Source organism: Phyllostomus hastatus, unplaced genomic scaffold (assembly GCF_019186645.2).
Source record: "Phyllostomus hastatus isolate PE091 unplaced genomic scaffold, TTU_PhHast_1.1 phas_contig_84, whole genome shotgun sequence".
Classification (NCBI taxonomy): domain Eukaryota; kingdom Metazoa; phylum Chordata; class Mammalia; order Chiroptera; family Phyllostomidae; genus Phyllostomus; species Phyllostomus hastatus.
Genome location: NW_025333969.1, coordinates 3,566,574 through 3,588,943, shown reverse-complemented (window position 1 = coordinate 3,588,943; position 22,370 = coordinate 3,566,574). Strand labels below are relative to the sequence as shown.

Genomic DNA, 22,370 nt, shown 5'->3' with positions numbered 1-22,370 from the left:
ACTAAAAATCTGTAAGAAACCTGGATTCTTCTTGTTCTATTTTTCCTTTTTATTGCATTTATTGAGGTGACACTGGTTAACAAAATTATACAGGTTTCAGGTGCACTATTCCTTAACACATCATCTGTATACTGTTTGGGTATTTACTACCCCAAGCCAAGTTCTCTGTCAGTCACCATTTATCCCCTGTATATCCTCTTCCACCTGCTCCCATGCCTCTCCCCCTGGCATTCACCACACTGTTGTCCATGTCCATAAGTTTATGTTGTTGTTGTTCAAACCTCCAACCTCCAAACCAGTGCTCCACATTTCCCCTCCAACAGCTGTCAGCAAGCTCCCTATGAGTATATCTTTATTTTTCTAATATTTTATTTTGTTCAACATATTTTACATGTAAATGAAATCACATCATAGTTGTCTTTCTTTGACTGGCTTATTTCACATACAGTAATGCTTTCCATGTCCAGCCATGCTGTTGCAAAGGGTAAGATCTTTGTTATACTTATGTAGTATTCCATTGTGTAAATGTACCACAGCTTTTCTATCTACTTATCTTTGATGGATACTTGGGCTGATACCAAATCTTGGCTATTGTAAGTAGCACAACAATGAACTTGGGGATGCACATATACTTTTGAATTAGTATTTCAGGTTTATTTTGATATATTACCAGAAATGGGATCATTGGGTCAGAATGCAGTTCCATTTTAATTTTTTGAAGTAACTCTGTACTGCTTCCCAATGTGGCTGCACCAATCTCCATTCCCACCAGGAGTACACAAGAGTTTCCCTTTTTCCAATCCTTGGTAGTTGATTTATTGATTTGTTGATGATAGCCATTCTTACAAGTGTGAGGTGATATCTCATTGTGGTTTTAATTTATATTTCTCTGATGATTAGTGATGTTGAATATATTTTCATATGTCTATTGGCCACCTGTACATCCTCTTCGGAGAAGTGTTTATTCAGGCCCTTTGACTTCTTTTCAATTGGATTGTTTATTGTTTTGTTTTTCTTTCTTTTTTTTTTTGTGTTGAGCTGTATAATTTCATTTCATTGTAAATTTTGGATATTAAAATTTTATCAGATATATCAGCAAATATGTTCCCCCATTCAGTGGGTTGTCCTTCCATTTGTTGATGATTTCCTTTGCTGTGTAAAAAATATTTAGTTTAATGCAGTCCTCTGTTTTTGTTGTTGTTGTGTTTGTGTTTCTCTGACCCAAGTAGATATGGGATGGCTGGGATTGGGTGGAGTGGCGGGGGGAAATGGAGATAACTGTACTTGAATAACAATGAAAGAAATTTAAAATAATAAAAAAATATTGCTGAGAGAAATGTCCATGATTTTACCACCTATGATTTCTAGTATGTTTATGGTTTTGAGACTAATATTTAATTTTTCTATTCTTATTTTTAAATTTAAATTATTTTCTTGTTGTTTAATTACAGTTGTCCATATTTTCTCCCACCCTTTTCCCCATCTCCTCCAAACCCACCTCCCACCCTTGCTTTGACCCTTCCCCTTGGTTTTGTCCGTTACAATAGTTCCTGAAAATCCTTCTCCCCACTGTCCCCTCCCCCGTCCCCTCTGGATATTGTTAGATTTTTCTTAATTTCAATGGCTCTGGTTATATTTTGTTTACTTTTATCTTTTTTTGATTATGTTCCAGTTAAAGGTGAGATCATATGGTATTAGTCTCTCACTGCCTGGCTTATTTCACTTAGCATAGTGCTCTCCAGTTCCATCCATTCCCAAAAGGAATAAGCTCCTTCTTTATCTCTGCTGTATAGAATTCCATTGTGTAAATGTACCATAGTTTCTTGATCCACTCATTTGCTGATGGGCACTTAGGTTTCTTCCAGCACTTGGCTGTTTTAAATTCTGCTGCTATGAACATTGGGGTGCATAGGTTCTTTTGGTTTGGTGTTTCTGGGCTCTTAAGATATAATCTCAACAGTGGAATTGCTGAGTCAAAAGTCAGTTCCATTTTTAGTTTTCTGAGGAAATTCCATAGTGTTTTCCATAGGTCCTGCACCAGTCTGCATTCCCACCAAATGTGCACTAGGGTTCCCTTTCCTCTGCATCTTCCCCAACACTTGTTTATTGATTTGTTTATGTTGGACATTCTGACTGGTGTGAGGTGGTATCTCGCTGTGGTTTTAATTTGCATCTCTCTGACGGCTAGTGATGCTGAGCATCTTTTCATGTGTCTTTGGGCCCTCTGTATGTCCTCCTCAGAAAAGTGTCTTCTCAAGTCTTTTGCCCATTTTATAATTGTTTTTTGTTGTTGTTGTTTTCCTGGAATGGAGTTGTGTGAATTCTTTATGTATTTTAGAGATCGAGCCCTTGTCTGATTTGTCATTGGAAAATATGTTTTCCCATAAGGTTGGCTCTTCTTTCATTTTAATGCTATTTTCTTCAGCCATGCAGAAACATTTTATTTGATAAGGTCCCATTTGTTTATATTTTTCCTTTATGTCCCTTGCTTGAGGGGACATATCCATGAAGATGTTGCTGCGTGGAATGTCTGAGATTTTCCTGCCAATGTTCTCCTCTAGGACTTTTATGGTGTTACCACTTAATGTTTAAGTCTTTTATCCACCTTGAATTTATTTTTGTATATGATGTAAGTTGGTGATCGAGTTTCATTTTTTTGAGTATAGCTGCCCTGATTTCCCAACACCATTTGTTGAAGAGGCTATTTTTGCCCAATTTTATGCTTCTTCCACTTTTGTCAAATGTAAATTGACCATAGAGACATGGGTTTATTTCTGCGCTCTCTGTCCTGTTCCATTGGTCTATGTGCCTGTATCAAGCCAGTATCAGGCTATTTTGATTACAGTGGCCTTGTAATACAGTTCGATATCAGGTATTATGACCCCTCCTGCTTTGTTTTTCTTTCTAAAAATTGCTGCAGTTATTCAGGGTCATTTAGGGTTCCATATAAATTTTTAAAGTGTTTATTCTATATCTCTGAAATATATCATGGTATCACATAATATCTATGAATCACTTTCAGTACTATGGATATTTTGATGATGTTAATTCTTCAAATACATTAGCATGGTTCATACTTCCATTTGTATGTGTCTTCCTTAATTTCTTTCTTTAGTATTGCATAGTTTTCTGAGTACACGTCTTTTACTTCCATGGTTATGTTTATTCCTAGGTACTGTATTTTTCTTGTTGCTATATCAAATGGGATTTTTTCCTGATTTCTCTTCCTGATGTTTCATGGTTGGTGCATAAAAATGCCTTTGATTTCTGAGTACTGACTTTGTAATTGGCTGTTTTGTCCAAATCATTTATTAGGTCAATTAGTTTTCTGTTGGAATCTATAGGATTTTCTATGTACACTATCATGTCATCTGCAAATAATCACAGTTTTATTTCCTCCTTTCCAAATTGGATGCCTTTTATTTATTTTTCTTTTCTGATTGCTGTGTCTAGGACTTCCAATGTTGTATTGAATAAAATTAGTGAATGTGGACATCCTTTTCTTGTTCCTGATTTTAGTGGGAAAGCTCTAAGATTTTTTCCATTGAGTAGTATGTTGGCTGTAGGTCTCTCATATAAGGCCTTTATTATGTGAAAGAATGCTCCCTCTATTCCTGCTTTTCTGAGTGTTTTTATTGTAAATTGGTGCTGTAATTTATCAAATGTTTTTCCACATCTATTGCTATGATAATGTGATTTTTGTCTTTAGTTTTGTTTATGTGGTGTATTATGTTTATTGATTTGTGAATATTGTACCATCCTTGCATTCCTGGGATATATTCCACTTGGTCATGGTGCATGATCTTTTTAATGTAATGCTGGATGCAGTTTGCCAATATTTTCTTAAGGATTTTAGCATCTGTGTTCATCATCGATATTGGCCTGAACATTTCTTTGTTATGTGTTTATCTGGTTTTGGTATTAAGATGACGTTGGCTTCATAAAAAGATTTTAGGAGTCTTCCATCTTCTTGAATTTTTTTAAATAATCTGGGGAGGATGAGGCTTAGCTCTCCCTTACATGCTCTGGAAAATTCTCCTGTGAAACTTTCTGGTCCAGGACTTTTGTGTGTAAGAAGCTTTTTAATTACAGTTTCAATTTCATCAGGTGTGATTGGTCTGTTCAGGTTTTCTGCTTCTTCTTTATTGAGTTTTAGAAGATTATATTTTTCTAGAAATTAACCTAGGTTTCCAAATTTCTTGGCATATAATCCTTCATACTATTTCTTACAATCCTTTATATTTTTGTGGTATTAGTGGTGATCTCTCCTCTTTCATTTCTGATTGTGTTTATTTGGGTTGTATCTCTTTTTTTCTCAATGAGTCTGCATAAATGCTTGTGGATTTTGTTTATCTTCTCAGAGAACCAGCTCCTGGATTATTTGATCCTTAGAATTGTACTTTGATTCTCTATGTCATTTAATACTGCTCTGATCTTGGTTATTTCCTTCCTTTTACTTGCTATGGGTTGTCTTTGTTGTTTCACGAGTTCTTGTACATGTAGGGTTAGGTTGTTTATTTGAAATGTTTCTATCTTTTTTAGGCAGGCCTGTGTCTCTGCGAACTTCTCTCAGAGGACTGCCTTCACTGTGTCCCATAAGTTTTGGATTGTTGTGAGTTCATTTTCATTTGTTTCCATAAACTTTTTGATTTCTTCCCTAATCTCATTCTAGACCCATTCATTGTTTGATAGCATGCTATTCAATCTCCATGAGTTTGAGTGTTTTGTGTTTTTTTTCTTGAGATTGGTTTCTAGTTTCAGTACCCTGTGGTCAGAGAAAATGCTTGATATGATTTCAAGTTTCTTCAATTTGTTGAGGGGTGTTCAGGGTCCTATCATGTGGTGTATCATTAACAGTGTTCCATGTGCATTTGTAAAGAATGCATATTTTGCTTCTTTTGAATGAAGGACTCTCTCTACATATTAGTTAAGTCCCTTTGATCTAGGGCATTGCTCAATGCTGCAATGTCTTTGTTGATATGTTGTATGGAAGATCTGTCTATTTTTGACAGTGGGGTGTTAAAATCTTGTACTATAATTGTGTTGCTGTCAGTATCTTTCTTGAAGTCCTCCAAGATTTTCTTTTATGTATTTGGGTGCTCCTATGTTTGGTGCATATATATTTACAATGTTTATGTCTACTTGATGGATTCTTCGCTTGAGTACTTTGAAGTAACCTTCTGGGTCTCTTTTTATGAGTCTTTTTTTTGAAGTCAATGTTGTCTGATATGAGTATTGCTACTCTGGCTTTTTTTTTTCCTGTCTGTTTGCTTGGAATATTTGTTTCCAGACCTTCACTTTAAGTCTGTGTAGGTCTTTTGTTTTGAGGTGGGTCTCTTGTAGTCAGTATATGTGTGTGTCATGTTTTGTTATCCATTCTGCTATTTTGATTGGGGCATTTATTCCATTTACATTTAATGCTATTATTCATAGGTGCTTATTCATTGCCATTTTTTGTACCTGTGTTCCTCTCTCTTTCACTGTTTTCTTTGGGTATTTAGCATCTCCCACAGAGCTGGTATGGAGGAGGTATATTCTTTGAGGCTTCTTTTGTCCAGGAAACTCCTTGTTTGGCCTTCCATTTTAATTAAGAGCCTTGTTTGATAGAGTTTTGGTTGCAGGCCTCTTGTTTTCATTTCTTGCAATATTAAATTCCTTTCTGGCTTGTAGTATTTCCATTGAGAAGTCAGCTACTTGTCTTACCAGGGCTCCCTTGTATGTTACTTCCTGTTTTTCCCTTGCTGCCTTTAAGATTCTCTCTTTGTCTTGGAATTTTGCCATTTTAATTGCTGTGTGCCTTGAAGTAGGTCTCTTTGGGTTCATCTTGATTGGGGCTCACTGTGTTTCCTGGATTTGTGTGATTTTTTCTTTCATCAAATAGGGAAGTTTTCCATCACTACTTTTTCTATCCCTTGCTCTTCTTCTTCTCCTTCTTGTATCCTTATTATATGGATATTATTACTTTTCATGTTGTCCTGCAGTTCCCTTAACATCATTCATTCTTTCTGAGCTTCTTTATGTCTTCTTGGTCTTTCTGGGAGTTTTTTCTACCTTGTCCTCCAGCTCACTCATACAATCCTCTGCATCATTTAGCCTGCTTTTGATACCTTTTACTGTGTTCTGCAATTCAGATATTGTATTCTTCATTTCCTCTTGGCCCTTGTTGATAGTTTCTATTTCCTTTTCATCTTAATATAGTTTGCATTGAATTCATTGTGGTTTCCCTGTAATTTCCAGTAATTCTCTGTGAGCTCAATGAGCTTCCTCATAACCATTACTTTGAACTCAATATCTGATAGTTTACTTGCCTCTATTTCATTTACCATTCTTTCTGAGGCTTCCTCCTTTTTTTTTCATTCAGAGACTGTTACTTTGTTTTCCCATTTTTTGTGAGACTCTTCTTGTTAGCCTCTGCTTCTTAAGTTGATCTTTTCTGACTCCCTGGGTTTATGGTATGAAATTCTATGGTAGCAAACCTATGGTATTAAGTAGTGAAGTCTCCTTGAGCTCCTGAACTCTTGGGCCATAATTTATTGTGGATCTCTGTATGTCTTTGGGTTTTGATTGTTGTCGGGTCTTTCTCTGGTAGTCCTTTTTTCCAGCTGGTTAACTGAAGGTCATTCTGTCTACCACATCTTGTATTCTGTTGTGAAGGTGTGGGTATGTTGTGTTGAATCTGGGTTTTCCGTCTTTCCAAGGTTTTGAAGCTTCTCTCTCATTGTCATTCACTTGGGGTTTTTTTGGTAATTTCTCCACCATTTAGTTGTAATTCCAGATTCATCCTGGATGGAGGTTGTGTGGCTTCCACTCCCTCCTTCACTTTCTTCCATTATTATCTCTTGGTGATTCCTTTGTTGGTAGTATCCTTCTTCCAGCAGGTATACTGTTGTTCACAGCTCCCACCTACTGTTTTATGTGATCAGTTCATTGGGGAATGCAAAATGGTTTAAGACAGCAGGTGTATATTTTATGGGGTATAAAGTACAAACCTATAGAGAAGAGATAGGAGATCCTTTGGATAAGTATAGTGTAAACCATGATATTTCATCCAACCAGTCACTTTTAGGACAGGGTGGAAAAAAGATAAGACTCTTGTTAGGTGCTGGGAAGGATAGTGAGTTGGATCCAGAGTTAACAGTGAGCTGTGGGAGTTCAGATTTTTAGATGTAGTGAGAGTAAAGAATGGGAAATAGGGGTAGTGTGTGAGAGAATAGAGTTAACCACAGCAGTGATAAAGTTCAGGAAACAGTTAAGTGAGCTAAGATCCCTGACGGGGTGATGTGTAGTATTTACAATTTTATGGAACAACAATTATTCACAATACTAATGGAGCAACAATTATATGGCAGAATGTATGTGATCTGAATTACAAGAATAGGAAGTGCATGACCTATAGTAGTGTGGTACTGGAATACTGTGAAGTGAAAGAAAGAAACTTAAAAATACACTGTGAAAGACGGAACAAGAAAAACCTGTCAACAATGCAATTAAACAAATAAAATGAAGAAAACTAAACAGAAAGAAGTAAAAAGTACTAATAAGAAAAAAGAAAAACAAATAATGAAAAATAATAGTAATACAAATAAACAATAACTTGAAAGTTTTCTGGAATATGAAGTGAAATTTGTATCAGTTTCTCAGTTGTTTTGATGATCCTTCTTTGGGTGACTCAAGTCCTTTCACAGATCCAGGTTTTATTGTCTCAATAATGGGAAAAAAAGAGAAAAAAGAAAGAAAGAAATAATGAAAGGAAGAAGGAAAGAAAAAAAACCTCCTGCTTGCTTTAAACTGGCCAAGCCAGTTCTACTGGTCTCCTGTCTGCAGCAGGCTGAGGAGGAATGGATTTCACTTTTCTTTCTTTCTGTAGTTTTGGGTGGATTGGACCCAGGCCTGAGCCTCACTCCACAGTTATCCAGCCCCCAACCTAGTTCCTCAGTTTGCTGCCAGACCCCCAGTGCCCTTCTGTATCAGGACTACACCTTCAGTCCACCAGTTGTGTTGTCCTTGAGGTGCACCAATTAGGGGTAGCTCACACACCATCTTCTTGCTCTTTGCTGTCCTAGATGCTAGGGACTCTCTGAGTCTCTTCAGGGTAGTTTGGTTCCCCTGCTGAGTTAAGTCTTTCTAGGGATTGCTGACTCCCTGAGCCTTGCTGCTTTCCTTTGCCCAGGGCGTCTCTGCCTTTCTCTTAGTGAGCCAGTGGGGCACCCAGCAGGGTGGGTGCACCGCCATGGTTGCAGTGGTGGACATGGGCATGTGCCTACTCTGCTGCTGTGGCTGGGGCAGTGGGAGTCCATGAGCGGTACCTGGGTTGCTGGATCAGTGGCCCTCTGACCCAGGGCTGTGGGCATGAATGCTAGGCCTTCCCTGCTGCTGCCAGCGAGATTGCAGGAGTGAAGAGGCAGCGTCAGTGGAGCACCTGGCCAGGGCAGGGAGCTCAGTCGTGGGGATGGGGTGGCAGCTGGGTGGGTCACATACCACTGGGGTTACAGATGCAGTTGGGCACCCTCTGCTGCTATGGCCAGGGTAAGATAGGGGCACAGCCACAGACCTGGAGGCAGAGGTTGGCCCACCACTGACTGAGGAGGCTGGCATGGAAGCAGCCAGGGAAAGTGGGGAAGGCTGCTACGGGAGAATTCCCTCAACAGACACCTAGTGCTTTTTTTTTTTTTTTTCAATTTCCTCCTGCTCAAGCCTGCCACTCCAGACAAGCACCTGGGCTCTCACTCAGCCCAACTCTTCAACCAGACCAGAAACTATCTGGTTCAGGGTCCCTCACAGCCCAACTCTTTTCAGCCGGTGTCCACAGTCTCAGTGGGTGCACACCACCCCTACATGTTTGCCACTTTGTTCTTATTTCCCCCAGCGACTTCAAGCATCCAGGTCCATCCTGGTGCTGCTCAAACCTCCCTGTTTGTCAGGGGAGGTAGCTGTTGACCTGGCTGTCTTCCAAGAATCCTGCCACAGGCTCAGCAGGCCCTAACCTGGGGCTGCAGCTGCCCTGGTCCCCATGCTGGTCCCAGGGACATTCTTGTCCAAAAGCAATCTCCTTAACATCTGATATTTCAATGCCCTCTACCGTTTTGGCCTACAACCTTCATATATGCTGGGATACTGTTGACTGTTCAATCTGTTCCTCAAAAGATCGGCTAAGTATTCCATCCATGTGCAGGGAGACATGGACTCCGTGCCCACCTATCTTGCTGCCATCTTCTGGACTTAACATCTTGTTTACTAAAGTCTCAAGTAGCAGCTTGCTTTGGACAAAGGTGTGAAATAAGGCCTAAAAACGGTGTCAGGGAGACCAGGGAAATAACATGCTGCATCTAGAAGTGAACAGGAATAAGGTCACAAGAGAGGTCAGGAAGGTAATTAAGGAACCAAATTGAGAATCATCCTTATTTGGTGAAACTTAAATAACCTTTTAAGAGAGATAGCAAGTAGAATTAATACACAATTTGGAATTAAAGAATATATGTCCCACTCCTGGCTGGGTGGCTCGGTTGGAACATCATTCCATACACCAAAAGGTTGTGGTTTCTGTCCAAGGTCAGGGTACATATTTTGGTTCAAGTTTAGATCCCTAATCAAGATGTAAATGAGAGGCAACCGATAGATGTTTCTCTCTCACATCAATATTTATCTCTCTTTCTCTTCCTCTCTCTATAAAAATTAATAAGCATATCCTTTGTGAGGGTTTAAGAAAAAAGAAAAAGGAAAAGAAAGGGAAGGGAAGGGAAGGGAAGGGAAGGGAAGGGAAGGGAAAGGGAAAGGAAAAGGAGAAAAAGAAAAAGAAAAAGAAAGAAAAAGAAAAAGAAAAAGAAAAAGAAAAAAGAGAAAAGCTATGTCCCAGTCTTGATATTGCCTGTTAAATATTGTATGTGCCTTCAGTGCCATTTACCCTCCTTGAGCTTCTGAGGAATTGTCTTATTCAAAGGCTTTTTTTTTTCTGTCCAGGCATATAGTAGGAATTCATTAAATGCTGGCTGTGAAGAAATAAACGTATATCATTTGCAACAAACATTACTTGACTATATATTGTGTCAAGTCATAAGATTGAGTGTTGGGAAAGAACCTATAATATTTTTTTGCCTGCTCAGAAAATAACAAAAATGTCATCTGTTCCTTTGAAACACAGGACTTGTGTGGGAAACAGACAAAATAATAATGTTGGGCAAGTATATTGGCTGATGTATCTTCTGGGTTTGTGTAGGTAAATTTCTGCTTACATATGTTCTCCCACTGTAATTTTTAATTGAGTCACTTTTCACTCTCAGAAATATCTTGCATGATAAATTATATAATCCATATATTTCTAGAGCCCATTAATTCAGAGTATGCAAATTATAATTAGCTCAGTAGAAACAAAGACTGTGGAAATGTAGTATCTTCTGAGCATGTGTGACTGGAGGATTGGTAATGATATTAATGAATGTTGGATGATCCTTGCCCTACTGTTAATTCAGGAAATGACTGGGAATATTTTTAAGAGTGTAAAGGTTAAGCCTGATGAAAAGTCTACCAATGGATAAAATTTTGGTTGTATGTTTCTAGTCGATTTTCAAGTTCAGAGTTTCTAGGAATCTATGACATCAAAGTTAGCAATGATGCAGTAAATATGAAAACCCCAATTTCTATGGAGTTCCTGTAAGACACTTATGAAGATAAAAAAGGAAGCTCACCTGTCTTGATTAATATTTATTAAAGACAAACTCAACTTATTTGAGAGAAAGATACTCCATGGAAGGTGGATCAGCAAATAAAAGACGAATTTACTTTGCTTTAATGCTTCAGAGGAATCAAGTGACTCTTCTATTAAGTAGAAGTCTATTTAGAGGCTGCAAGGTTAACCCGTATTCTTTTTGTCATTTTTTAACTGGTAAATAAATTGACTTGTTGAAGTAAGTTGAATACTGCTGCCCAATCCAATTTATGTTTACCTGGAACCTCATAATGTTGCCATTTTGGAAATAAGATCTTTGTGAATATAAGTACTTAAGGATCTTGAAATAAGATCATCTTGACATTAAAAACTCTAAATCCAATGACTGATATCTTCAGAAAGAGGAGAGCACACCAAGAAATGTAAGAAAGGCCATATAAAGTTGGAGTTAGACACTGGAGTGACTCACTACAAACCAAGGAACACCAAGAATTGTCAGGAGCTACCAGCAGCTACGGAGGAGCACTACTGACAGTTTGATTTTGGACTTATTTCCAGAATTATGAGAAAAAAAAACCCTTTTTTAAATTTGTTTTAAGCCACTCAGTTTGTGGTAATTTGTATGGCAGCCCTAGGAAACTATTGTAATTCATTTAGGACTTTAGGATATGTACTCTGTTTTTGCATGTGTAACTCTGAGCTCCTTTATCAGAGGGTAGGCACTTTGAGTAGCAGCCATGGCACAATGCTACCACTGGTTTAATGCAGCCAAAATCTGCTGTCCATGTTAATGCTTTTCAACCTTTTAGCTTTTCCTCATAGAAGTACTTGGAATTCTTTTTCAGTTTCCCCATGTCTCCTTAGCAAATACATCTCCACTTCCAGAAACTGTCTCTCATGTTTTAAGTTTCAGTTTGATCTAATCTCAGGCTCACAGTGACACTTCTCCTGACTCAGTCACTCACAAAGAAGTGATCTCTTGCAAATCTGTACTCCCTTCACAATTTGTTGGGGCATCTCTTAGGGATTGTAGCAATTCTTCTTTATATTTTGTTATAATCACTTCAAATATTGCTCCATGTGAGTTCATCTTGTCCAAGAAACTAAAGGAGATGATTTTGGGAGACAGAGCTCACTCTGATTTATATCCCCATCTGTCTGTTTTTCCTTGCACAAAGTAAATATTCAATAGTAATATGATGACTATTTGTCCTGGCTTCCTCATTCCACAGTGATGAAATGAAAATGGTCTCTAAAATTACTTTTCATCATTATAAATTTAACCTGAAAACCATGCAATTGATGCATTTACAAAAGGTTATCTTTTGCCCATAGCTCATTAAATCTGTCCTCATATAGCACACATATTTATAGAAACACTGAAACCTTACCCCCCAAGCAAGAAAAGTGACCTGTGCAAATGAGCTGCATAAGGAAAAAACAAAATAAAACATTGTACCTCAAAACATATAATGACTCTGCTGGGTGACTGCAGATCTGGGATGTAAGCAATGAATGAAGTAATGTGGAGGAGGCAGCCAGAGTTATCAGGGGAAAGAAAGGATACAATACTTCATTAATTTGTTCCCAGCAAACAATTTTCAAGATTAACCACATATTGATGCTCCAGAATATGCTCTTTGCAAATGACCAAAGATACTACGACAGGCATTTCAAAACAGTAATTGATATATTAATGTCACTGCTGAGGAAAAAAGGCTCATTATAACTGATTTTGAAGTGTGAATCTGCTTCACAGATGAGTTACAATTGTGTCATTTGGGTAAAAGGGCAAGGTGAATGCAAAATGACATTACAGTGCCCCTGTTGGGGGCCTTAGTGATACTGTATTTCCTCTCGCCCTTCATTATTTGAAGAATGTGAAACAATACCCTATGTTTATGAGAAAGAGTTTATGTATTGTTAATTTTTTTTTTAATTTATTGATTTGAGAGAGAGATTTGCTGTTCCACTTACTTTTGCATTCATTGGTTGATTCTTGTATATGCCTTGACTAGGGATTGAGCCGGCAACCTTGTCATATTGGGACAATTCTCTAGCAAAGTGATCTACCCAGTCATGGTTATAAGTTTAAATCAGGGCCAACTGTGTGCTATGCTGCAGAAGAAACCGAGGAAAGTATAAATTTGTGACTGTGCTATCATAGGGTTCCATTTAAAGGGACTCCACTAGCCCTGGCCAGGAGGCTTAGTTGTTTGGAGCATTGCATTGTGCAGAATAATTTAAAATGCATATATCAAAACCAAGTAATACTTAAAACCTGCATGCCTTGTTTTTTTCCATAATACAAAACACTTTGATGAGACAGTATATTATTAGAGTTTAAAAGGGAATATTCATTCATTCATTAATAGAGAAAGAACTATAAATTTAATATAAAATTATTAAAAATCAACATAATGTAAAACTCATAGAATCCCTTGCCTGAAAATCTGATTCCAGGTAATTATAATATATATCACACACATAGAAGTAGAGTACAATTTTCACAGCTTAAATAATTTTGAGAAATTACTAAATTTACTGAAAAATTATTCCTTTTCATACTGTCTCAGATATGTGGCTGGAGAAATGCTCTTCCCAGGGGATTTTCAGCCTGACTACTGCCTGCCACTGTGTCTGTCTTGTAATCAGGCCACTCTATACTTAGGAGCTGCAGGCAAGATACTATTTCTGTGGTGACATTTCCCTCCTTCTTGACTGCCAAATGCAGGGACAGTTCAGGTGCCATTCTTCACACTCCTGAACAAGAGAAAAAATGCTATGTATGTAGTTGAAAGTGTATATGTTTGACCCAAGCAGGATTTTCTAATTGAAAGGGTCAAGGAAGCTTGAAAAGATTACACAAGTACCAGTGTCAGTTTTATTGTGATTATTATAACTGATTATTAGTCATTTATAATCCATCCATTCTATTCAGGAGTAAAATGGCTTGTAAAAATGTATACAATTAGAAAATACAAAATAAATCAATCAAGGAATCATGGAAAAGATGAAATAATGGTACAAAACCAAAATAAATTTAGTATAAGGCTAATACAACAGATTAACTAAATGCATAGCAGTTTCCTATAATAAGTATCATCTTTGTTAACATTGTTTTTGCATGTGAAATACAAATCTCACTATGAAAATTAACTACATTAAGATAGAAATAATAGCAATTTATCCTCTAGTCTCCTTTTACTTATGTGAAGCCACTTAGACAATTTACAGGTCAGTGAAAGAGACTAGTATTTTCTGATGAAGGATAGCATAATATTTAGCTAAACACCTTCTGGAAAATAGAAACTCTTGGGAGGTTTATGACATCAATGAATTGTCTATAGTGCCATGCAAGATTGGCAGATAGGAGATGTAGGAGCAGGTGAACAGCAGTAAGCCAAGTGAGATAATGCCCTCCTTCAAGAAATTCCACTTGGATAGGAGTCCTGAGTGGATCAAAAAAACTGTGGTACATTTACATGATGGGGTACTACTGCACAGCAGAAAGAAAGATAGAACTCCTACATTTTATGACAGAATGGATGGAATTAGTGAGTATTTTGCTAAGTGAAATAAGTCAGGGAGTGAAAGACAAAGGCTATATGATTTTACCTATAAGTGGACTCTAATCAACAAAACAAACAAGTGAGCAAAATATAACCAGAGAAATTGAAATAAAAAAACAACTGACAGTGACCAGAGGAGATGGAAGAGGAGGATAATGCAGAAAAGAAGGGAAAGGGTCATCAAGGGATGTGTATGAAGGACCTATGGACAAGGGGCGATTGAATGTAGGGGGAGAATTGAATGTAGGGGATGGGCAGGGTAAGGGAGAGCAATGGGGGAGGGGATGTGGACAACGATAATTGAATGAAAATTAAAAATTAAACAGTATAGAATAATAAACATCTGCTTTAGGGTCCATATGATAAAATCCAAGGACCATCCTCTCCCTCACCCCCTGCCCCCAAAATAAATAAATAAATAATTGGCTTCATGACCAACCTATCTTGCTTAACCTGGCTAATTTTCAAACATTATGCATAATTTGGAGGCTCATTGTTCTTTAGTGACACTCTTTTGTATATAAAGTGTTTACAAAGTCCAACTGAAAGAGACATGTTGAGGCTAGGAAGAACATGGGTCCTATGTCCACCAACACAGGCTTGGAATCTCAGCTCTATTATCACCAACTTTCCTGAGCTATTAGACCAAGGATTGCATTTCTTACCTACCCAATTTCCTTCTTATGGAATGCAAATTAGCGTCATCTCCCAGGTCAGATTATTCAGGGATTAGGGGGAATTAATATAAAATGTCTGTCACACAGGCGATCAACAAGTGGTCGACATTAATAGTCACCTTTGCTGTATGATAACCCATTTAACCATGTACAGGAAGAAGATGTTTTCAATCTCTAAATGTCAGAGTAATGGAAACAAGCCTGCTTTTGGGAATCATCTGCTTATTCAGACCATGGTCGCTGATAAGAAACTTCTGAGTTGAGAAACAAAATGAGTTTATTTTAGCCATAAAAATATGTGAATCTTTTGTTGTAACTAACTGCCTCAATTTGATTCTTCCTAAGAAACAACACAGAAATAATCTGGTGGTTGACAGTCTTTGAGTAAACTAAGTGTATGCTCAAATCTACACACACACACACACATACACACCAGTCACCATGGCCAGTGATCAATATCAGGATTAGATCCCACAAATACCAACATTAAGACTATTGATTCTTCCTGTGTAAACATGAACCTGGAGTACCAAAGGGCTAGATCCTCTCTTCAAAGTTCCTTGGGGAAACTATAGAATCAGTTGTCTAAGAGATGCAGATTCAATAATAAGAATAAAAGGACAGGAGGAATACTGAATTTAGGTTGTCAAATGGAGAGATCAGACTAATAGAGGGTGGAATGGAGTGAAATCAGATCTGGTACAAGGTAAGATCCTGAATGATCTTCTCTAACTACCTGATAGCTTTATAAACTTACTCAACTACCAGCGACAGTTTAGAAAATTAGGGAGCCAGAGGCTGTCATGGACATTCTTGTTACTTTATTTGCATGCTTCATTGGAATCTCCATATAATACTATTGTGCATTTGTGTGTCTGAGAGAGAGAGAGAGAGAGAAGCTGTGTGTGAGTGTATATATAAGTTAAGTGTACATTAGTGTTTGAGTCTGCATTTGTGTGTCTGGATATATTTTGGAGAAAACAGCATTTCTTTTTCATGAGTTTACTTTGTGATGAAGGCCTCAAGAAGTGTCAGGAACACAGATCTCAGAAGAGATCCCAGCATTACAATTCTTACCATAAATGATGTTGCTAGAAGATCTAGCAAGGTGTTTAGGTTGGCTGCATTCATTGTTTAGGGAGAGAGGTTGTCAGATAAGGAACATGGTAAATACACCAGCCTCTCCCACAGTGATGGAGTCATACTGCTGCCTTGTTCCCACCTTGGCACAGAAAGAATCATGAATAAAGCTCCCACTGTGTGTGCTTTGTCCTCTGGAATTCCAGCACTGCTCATCAGTTCTGGCTTGCCTCATTCTTTCCTTAGGGTCAGTTTTACTTTCTGCATCCAAAAAAGTCCAAGTAGACACCTCTGCACATATCATCATGCTAATAATGGCTCATTGGCTACAATATTGAGGCCATTATTCCCCTCAAGTTTATGAGGTTCAAATTGCCACTTTATCATCCCTCACTTCTGTTTTAATCAATTACTATCCTTCATACCAGCTGCTCTTAAAACTCAAGGAAGTCTTACCTAAAAATGAAGCTTTGTACCTCTGCTTCCTGAGGGCATTCAGAGATGAAAGAATGAGGATACTGAGGACATGCCTGAGAGAGATTAGAGCAAGTTAGGGAAAAGAAAAGGCCCTCTGAAAATTTTTTTAGATGTGATGAGTGAAACTAATTCATGAGCAAAGAATCCTGACATGAAGTTGGAACCAGTGCAATGTGTGTGTACAGTCTGGCTTATCTTGGTGACAGGGTGTTGGCCTGGGAGCCCAGGACTTATCTTCTGCTCTAGCAGCTCTGGCTGGACTACATAAAATTAATAGACCTTCACGTTTCCATTTGCAGCCTGATAATGGTAAAATGAATGGAGCCCATCAGGCAGGATTTAGGTCAGTGCAAAACTGAACATCCAAGCAGATGATCCACAAAAGCCACAAAAAGACATACCACGAATTTAAGAGGCTGGAAGAATTTATCATGGCTCTTGTCTGAAAACTTAGAGCCATAAGAAGACAAACCACAAATTCTCAATTTTTACTCATGTTGGCAACCTTCTCTCTGCCTCCATTGCACTGCCTGTGCTGACAGAGTTAGACTCTGGGTCTTCCAACTCTGATCAGGTGGGGAACTTTGAGCAAGTTGCTTATCTCTCCAAACTTTTGTTTTCTCTTTTAGAATGAGAAATGAGAATTAAGTTATTTATTCCATAAAATTGATGTGATTATTATGTCCTGTCTCCTGAGACTTGTAATAGCTAGGGCTCAATCGATGGCTGTTGATAGTGCTTTTATCCACAGAACTGGATGGAAGTTGTAGGCATCTTATGATGTGATAGCTCAGCATCATCATGCCTGATAATCAGTTGGAATTTTGTGGTGTTCATGATGAGAGATGATCATTTTTAAAACTAAATTGACATGTTATTAAATGGGATGAAATAAAGCAATTGACAATATGGACATGCTATTAGTTTCTTTTCAGACTTAAAAACTGATTTGGTTCTGTTTGATTCTGGGAAAGCCCTAAGTTTTGCCTTCCAAAAAAGTTGGGCAGCCCTCTGAATGGTTTATTAATATTTATAAAATCTCATTTTCTTCAGTGCATTTGTCAAAAGCTTTTCTGATGTGTGTCTTATGTAGGACTTGATTACTGTAATCCTGTCAGCCTCTCATGCAGAAGGCATAATTTTGCTGAAACTTTCTCTTGACAGGTCTTGGGATGATCACATTTGACTGATGAGTTGATGCTCTTCCTTTAACTCCTACACTATGAACTTTATATCATGTTTTACTTCCCTGTGTATTAATGCTCAGATCTTTGTGTACAGAGGAAATGAAGCTATAAAACTCAGTCCTCTCAGCCAATTATGTTTTGTCTAAAAACTGACACTTTTTCTTTTGTGTGCTAACCCAGGAATGAACAGACAGCATCTTGTTTGACTTTCAAAAAACACATCCCATAGAATAGAAATTAGATATGCTTTTAGCTGGCTTGAGCATAATATGGAATTATTACATGGAAAAGATAAATTTTTTAACATACTGTGAAGGCCTTAAAATCATGTACTACTATCATTATCATTAGGTAACAGACATTATCTCTCTCCCCCTTTTTATGGTGAAACTCTATTTTAAGATTCATAATTTTTAAACATCACCTGCTCTGCACAGCATATTCACTCTGCAGGTCTGACAGACACTCAATCACCTTCACAAATATGTATTTGAAACATTTTGAATATTTTTTCTAACAGGATGTGAAAACTGGATTTTAAACAGAGTAGATGCTGCTTAGAAGATTATTTGCAAAGAAATGGCTGAAGAATATATGTAGTGTAAACATTTAAAGACAAAATTCAAATCCTCATCTTTGGAGTCATGGTAATTAATTTTCATTCCAAATGTAACTCCTCTTATAAGCAAGAAATCCAGTAACTATTCTCCTTTGACCAACAATCTCCTGAGCTCTTGGCAGAATTAATAAAGCTGTCAGGATTTCTTTGGAATGTTGCACATCTCTCTGTATGTGATTTAATTGTGAAAAGTAAATATGCACATGGCACATCAGGAAGACTAAATATATCAGTCTTTTAGGCTTTGGCACCTGTTTCTGTTCTTGTTTATCAGCTTTTCTAAAATTAAGGGAGAGCATCTTAATATAAAAATGAATAAAAGTTATGTAATTTTCCTGAAGAATGACTTGCATAGTTTATATTCTCTGACAAGGGAGATTATATATTTTTCTAATATATGGTTTTGGAAATATATAATGTTCTGTGTATGAGATTATATGCACAGCTTGGGAGAATTTGGGGGAATGTTCTTGGAAGGCAAATTATTTTAGAAGAAAAAATATAAAACCCAGAAGCAGAAGGAAACATAATGCAACTCAGTTTTCCTCAGTTTAAAATATGCAGTTCTAACTGGCAATTCAGGTAAAGCCTCTCTAGAGGAGATTCTGGAATATGGGATATAGGGAGACTGAGTGAGAGAGCTTCTGGTTATGTCAAAATCAAGCAGTCTTTTTTTTTTTCTTGTCTGAAGGTGACTGGCAGTGATGGCTAAGTTGAATCATGCTGCTAATTTATCTCCACAGCTTTGTTTAGCACATCAGAAATCTTTTCTCTTGATGGAAAGAAAAAGGACAATGAAATGTGTACCAAGTTCAATTTTTCAAAGCAATGCTGTCACACAAATTAATCTGATTGAGGAGGATGGCCTGTCATTTACCAGGTGAACTTGGGGTCAAATGCCCACCTACCCCAGCTGAGTACTCCATCTTTGGATGAATAGATATTGGCCAACACATGAATAAGTCAGAACTCTGATTGCAAGGACTCTTTCTGCTTTGAAAGAGGCAAGGAGGACTATCTTTTATAAAGAGTAACAAGACATTTATGAGTGGGTTTAATTTAACCAAGTATTGAAGTTTTGTTTAGTTTTTTTTGTTTTGTTTTATTTTTTCTTCAGTCTGAGGTAAAAAGATTAATACTACTGACTGATGAGTATATGTTCTCTGTTGTCACAAATACTATAAAATTAACTTCAAGCAAAAGACAGGTATTATCATCCCATTTTGTAAATGAAAGAATTGTGGTTCATAAATATTAATAAATTTATTTCAGGTTGTAAATGAGGCAGTATTTGCTCTAGTAATGGTGGGGCTTAGGGCAATATTATAAATTGATATCTTATTGCACTACATTTTTGCATATGTAAAAGCTATAAATTACATCAACTATTAAATACATTGTGTTTTCTCCACCTTTGTTAACAAATATGCTTTCATAATGAAGTAGAAGTCTAGGTTCAAACTGGAACATGCACTACCCACAACATTCTTCCCTTCTAATACCTAGACCCATTTGGCACATCACGAGGAGCAGAGTTCACATTTCCAAACTCTGTCCATCTGCTGATGTTAGACCATGCTTTAGCCTCAAGATTGCCCACTCTAATCTTGTGGTCTGGCTCATCTTCTCTGAAAAGGATGAGCCTTGGAGAGGTCTGCGCAAGCCCAGAAAGTGGATTTAGGGTCATTTGGTCATAAAGTTTCAAGATCAGGGTACCTGAAATAATCATGGTCTAAACTGGAATGGCAGGGAAGGAGCATAGGCTCCAAGGCAGCTCATCAGGAGCCAGACCCTATGAAGACCTTATCTGCAGGAAGAAACTCAAGAAAATGAGGGCTGAAAAGAAGCCCTTCCCACTCTGGTAGAAGGGAGATGCTACAACATGGACATAGTGATTGAAAGATTCAATGAATAGATACAAACTAACACTATGTGACTCAATAGCTGATACTTTATTTTATCTGGCATATGTTGGTGCTTTCTAGTGCTTTAAAATAAACACAAATAAACAAATAAATAAAATGTGAATCAGGCTAACTTACTATTTAGGATTCTTTTTCACATGAACAAAATAAAAAATTTTAAGAGTCAAGCCTCAATGCAGAACCCTAAGTTCCCTGTGTGCCTTTGAGCCATGGGACAAAAATCAGGACCTCCATGACACTGAGCTAGGTGTCTTTCTTTGTATTCTTGAGTAGGGCTTTGGAGCACTCAGGAACACTTATCTGCTGCTAGTAACTCTAATAAAATATTTGGGCTCTGCAGAGTCACCAGTTGCACTCCCAGTGAGCCACAAGGGCTCTGAGCTTTTGTGTATCTATTCCCAAGGGGAAAAAGAAGCCATGGGAAGCTCAGACCCACAGTCCAGATGTGGAAACTGATAAAAAAGAGGAAGGCCTCTATAGACTGGCTCAAAAAGTAAATTCAAGTTAAACAAAAAGGAGACTGGGATATAAAAAGATAAGGCAGTTGCACAATTGGTAACTGGTTGTAGGGTATCTATTCAAGTCACAACCTTATTCTACAGCATACACTAGAACAAACAAAAAATGTGTGTGTGTGTGTGTGTGTGTGTGTGTGTGTGTGTGTGAAGGGCCCTATTATTAAAATAAGGTAAACCATCCAGTCAGATTGAAAGAAAAATAGAGTAAAAACCTGAGTCATTTTGGAAAATGAAAGCATTGCTTGCTCAAATAGCCCACTTCCTCAAACCAAGTCTAGAGGTATGAATGAGGATATAGTTGTGCTGGGGCAGAGAAAGCACAATAGTCCTTTCATTAAAACACAAATGTAAATAAGAGTCTCTAAATAATTTTTAAAAATCAGATGTTAGATAACTGATTAGGGAGCATGAAGATGTGTTTATGACTTGATGTAGCATTACAGGTCATAAGCACACTTCTTTTTGTAAGGCCATGGTGAGGATGAAATGAAAAAGGTAAAAACTCCCGGGTCAGGAACTGGCCAATGTGAGGATATGGGACACTCAGTCCAGTCCATCTATTCTCATAGACAGTCTAGGGTCACATCTGCTCAACAAGCACAGTATTAATTCTGCAAGTCTTAAAGAAGGGAGAAGAGAATAACTCTTGAGTATGACTTGGTAATTTTCAAGTTTGTAAATTTTAAATTTGTAAAATGATATTGTCTTCTAAGACCAAGTCAAAATGTCTTTACTTCAAAATTGCCTAACCCCCCCCCCAAAAAAAAAACTATGTCAAATATGCACACTCTAAAAGTTATGTAAGTAGCCGTATCAAGATGACTAAAGCAAAACATTAAACTTTCTTTTCTTCTATCTCAATTCTCCCACAATTAGTATAGGTATACTTAACACACTATATTCTCCCAGTTTTTGGTTCCACAATTATGGTCATCAATCCCATGAAACAGAGTTTGCTGATTGCTAAATAATGGCAAGGAATGGGTTATTTCCCATTCCTATTCCTTGGGAATGGGAAATAGAGCTGTTGATTCTCTTAGCCCTTGGAGCTTCTGGGAAGTGCGTGGATAGATACTCTGTCCTAATGATGGAGCAACCTCCTTCAGCACTGTACCAGCATAATCACTGAATATTGTGATTTGGAAAATGTGGGAATATACTGCCAGCTGAGTCTAAGAAAGAGAACAAAATGCAAATGTGATGACTAAATCAGAGAAAATTAATGGAGGAGGTAAGTTCTATATGTATATAGTTGGAAAGAGCTCTGAATTTGAAATTAAAGAGGGAATAGGATAACTTCTGCAAGAAGGGGATGGAAGAGACAAAATTAGGAGGGCACAATTAGAAGGCAATAAGGAAAGAGTAGGGTGACTGACATTCTGAAAGGGCATGTTCAGGCCATAAGACAACTGAGGCCAGCTTTGTGACCCAGAAATTCTTGGGGTGGGGTGGGGTACATGGCCAGAGGAAGAAGACATCTCAGAGCAAAGATGAGATATGATGAAGGTTGGGTTTGGGAAAATGCACCTTTTAGGTACAGGCATGGAGGAATGATGGGGAGAGAAGTTAACAGAGTCCATAACATTTGAGAAAGATCTCTGAACCTATAATTTTTCAGTTTTTATATGAAAGCTGTTTCTAAAAAAAATACA

General features: G+C 37.6%; 1 protein-coding gene and 1 non-coding gene across 2 annotated transcripts in view; one reads left to right on the top strand and one right to left on the bottom strand.

Annotated features, from left to right (window-relative positions):
* Positions 1-22,370, top strand: part of CNTNAP5 (contactin associated protein family member 5) — a 958,268-nt gene that overhangs the window by 263,767 nt on the left and 672,131 nt on the right. The gene's annotated exons all lie outside the window — the stretch shown is intronic.
* On the bottom strand, positions 18,955-19,082 carry LOC123826635. Its single transcript, XR_006787099.1, has one exon. It is a non-coding gene; the product is annotated as a small nucleolar RNA SNORA19 (small nucleolar RNA).